Source organism: Myotis nattereri (genome assembly GCF_964212035.1).
Source record: "Myotis nattereri genome assembly, chromosome: 4".
Classification (NCBI taxonomy): Eukaryota; Metazoa; Chordata; class Mammalia; order Chiroptera; family Vespertilionidae; genus Myotis; species Myotis nattereri.
Window position 1 is genome coordinate 17,402,072 of NC_138079.1, and position 3,393 is coordinate 17,405,464.

The 3,393-nt window shown below is 47.1% G+C and overlaps 1 pseudogene across 1 annotated transcript; it reads left to right on the forward strand.

The window, feature by feature from the left end:
• The first annotated feature begins 1,862 nt into the window (after positions 1–1,862).
• On the forward strand, positions 1,863–2,999 carry LOC308518109 (E3 ubiquitin-protein ligase RNF167-like; annotated as a pseudogene). The gene is made up of 2 exons: positions 1,863–1,887; positions 2,027–2,999. The product of its transcript is annotated as an E3 ubiquitin-protein ligase RNF167-like (transcript).
• Positions 3,000–3,393: the final 394 nt, after the last annotated feature.

Below are 3,393 nucleotides of genomic sequence, written 5' to 3' on the forward strand. Positions count from 1 at the left end.
TGTGTGTGTGTGTGTGTGTGTGTGTGTGTGTGTGTGTGTGTGTAGGGGGGGTCGGTATAGCTCACTGACAACTCACTCTAAAGCAGTGGTTCTCAACCTTGGCTGCACAGTAGAATCACCCGGGAATCTTTTTAAAATCCTGATTTCTGGGCCTCATCCTCCGGAAATTCTGTTTCTTTGTTATGGGGTGAGGCCACAACATTAGTAACAAAGAAACAGAATTCCCAGAGGATGAGGCCCAGAAATCAGGATTTTAAAAAGATTCCCGGGTGATTCTAATGTGCAGCCAAGGTTGAGAACCACTACTCTAAAGAAATCTTCCCAGTTCTTCAATCTTTTCAGGCCAAGGTCAGCAACTAGCTAATGCTGGTAGGATCAATTTGTGACTGCTCTCTCCTCTCTCTATACCCCTTTGGAAGTCCGGAAGGAGTGGTATAGACTAGCAACAGTCTTCAAATATATCTGTACTTGGAGCTTATTGTTTTGTGCTTAACCTTAGAGGGATCATGTTAAAGCAGGCAGAGTGAGTGGCATTTAATAATCTGTTACACTCCCAAATCAGAAAATCCAGGAAAATGGAAGAATATTTTGGCAAATAGAACCAATGTACAAAAATGGCAAAATAAACCTGTAATGTGAGATTCTGGCCACCCAAGTCTACAGGGACAATTTGGGGCAGTGTGCTCAGAATAAAACCTTTCCATTTCTGACTTGGCCAATCTGCTACATCTTTATTTAAAGTGGTCTATAATTTCCTTTTCTCATCTAGGTTTTGACCTCTAGGTATAATACTTCAAGAGAAAGAGGGCAGCTGTTTGAAATATAAAATCTAAGAACAAATGGATACTTTTCTTGTTCTAAATGGGCTCACAGGAAAATGTTTCCCACAATATTGTATTCTGGTTATTTCCTTGGTCAGGTGGCTCCAATTCTACAACAAAACCTCTAGGCTTCTGCATAGAAAAAGTTACTGTCCAAACACCAGGCAGGTCAACTGGTTCTCCTGAAGAAATAAGATTTTATTCCTTTCTCCATATTGTGTTTGAAATGGAAACAGACATTTATTGGTTTAAAAGGTTGTATTGGATCACTGGGATAAAATGATTACAATGTTAAATTCTTTTAAAATAGATGATCCTGTATCATCATGGTGGCATTTATTTGTGAGTTATCTCAGATTTCAGATACGTGTTTGGGAGGTAGGACAACAAAGGACTCACACTTGCAGGTTCTGGTGTGCATTCTTAAATTAGATTCATCTGCCACAAAACTTACATTAAAATCAGTAATCCTAGAACACTTTCAGCTTGTTTTTCCTGGACATGAGATGAAGCGAGCCTGGCCGACCGGAGTCAGGAGATCTCTCACAATGGACTCAGCAAGACCAGCGGTGGCTGGGAAGGAGGTGCCAGGAGATCTCTCACAATGGACTCAGCAAGACCAGCGGTGGCTGGGAAGGAGGTGCCAGGAGATCTCTCACAATGGACTCAGCAAGACCAGCGGTGGCTGGGAAGGAGTTGCAGCGTGCTCTCATGAGCCCTGAAGCTACTGCAGTGGTGGCCGTGACCCTAGGGAGGAGGAGACGGTTGGTCGGAAGTCCTTCATCTGAAGTGTCCAAGGCTGGAAGAGTCCTGGCCTTTCTTTATCGAAACCCTTTTCCAGGGCATGGGAAAGATGCCCACCTGCTGGGAAGGCCCGCTTCCTTCAGCTCCTCACCCTTCTAGAAGCATTTGTCACCTGTGCTGGCCTCCGGACCTTTTCCTTGTTATCCCTGAAAAGGGAATTCTTATTGTCTCAGTCGCAGCTCCACTAAATGTGTTGGATATTTCACTCCCCAAGTCGGGTTCCTTCCCCGTGCCCCTATGGGGCGGAGAAGTGGCACTGGAGGTGAGTGGCCCCGGGATCCTGAAGGAGGGGCCTACAGAGCACAGACCTCTGCTTTTTCTCCTGTTGCTGGGAAGCGGCCTCCTCAGGTCTCCTCTTCCTCCCTCTGCCATGCACCCTCAACCTTCCTGCTTCCTGTGAGCGGGGCTCATTAGGGCGACTTTGGACCGCAATGCCAGCATGGACTTTGCAGACCTCTCAGCCTTTTTAGGGTCTACCCTGAGCCCTGAGCCTGGAGGCTCACCCTGCCAATGCCTGCCGCCCCATTGCCCCATCAGCCCTAACTCAGGTCACCTGTCAGTCTTTATGGCACTTCTGCAGAGATTCTACTGTGCCTTTGACTCAAGGTCCTAAATGCTCAGAAGGCTGGGTGTGGTGCAGCTATGGTCCACAATGTGAATTACAACAACTGCTGACCGTGATGTGGAATAAACAGTGTGGGGATCCGGTAGCAGATACTGGATCTGGTCTGTGTTTACTGGGGAGAGGAGCCCTGAGTGCCTGCGTGCCTGCGTGCCCGCTTCCTCTGCCAGAAGGGCCTCAGGTGCTTCTGGTCCCAGACAGTAGCTTCCTCTTGGGCTATTAACCTCATTCCTTTCACAGGGGTTGCTGGTTTGCTAATTTTGGCAGGAGCAGTGATGATAGTGCCTTGTATCCAGCACCAGAAACAGCTCCAGTGAAATCATCAACTGAAGCAGATTCCTACACGTGACTATCAGGATGGAGACCAGCATGTCGGCACCATCTGCTTGGATGAATATGTGAATGGGGACAAGCTGAGGCTACTTTACTTTCTTGTGCTCATCCTATCACAGCCGCTGTGTGGACCCCTGGCTCACTCGGACCCGGAAGACCTCCATGTGCAAGCAGCCTGCTCACTGGGGACCTGGGGAGGAGAAGCAGAAAGAAGAAACTCAGCAGCAAAAAGGTAATGAGGAAGGCGAGTCAAGGGTCCACCACCCTGCCTCAGAACGGACCCCACTTCTGGGCTCCAGCCCCACACTTCCCACATCCTTTGGCTCTCTAACTCCAGCGCCCTCGTTTTTCCTGGGCCTTCAACATATCCCTCACCCTCTCCATTCTCCTCTTCCTCTTTGGCTGCTATCCTGGTCTAATAATACCCCTCCCCCCCATACATATGCACCTATTTGCATAGCTCCCATCCCCCTTTCTTCCTTCAGTTCTCTATGTTGAGAGATAGGGGGCATTTCCACCCTCTCCCCAGGTTTCTCCCTTACCCAGACCCATTCTTTCAGGGGTTTGGGGGTGCAAAGAGATTGGGTCTTCACTTACTGGGTTAATAAAACTGTTTTTGTGAACCAAAAAAGAAACCAGTCAGATATCTTAGAAACCTGTCAAGCACAATTCGAAAGAGCATATTTTTATAATTTGCCAAGGGTGAAAAAAATAATTGAGACGTTGTTTAAAATTACTCTTATGGTATCTTAAATTTACTTTGGTATATTAACATTTTGCATTTGGTCTCATAATGAAAATTCTCATATTTGT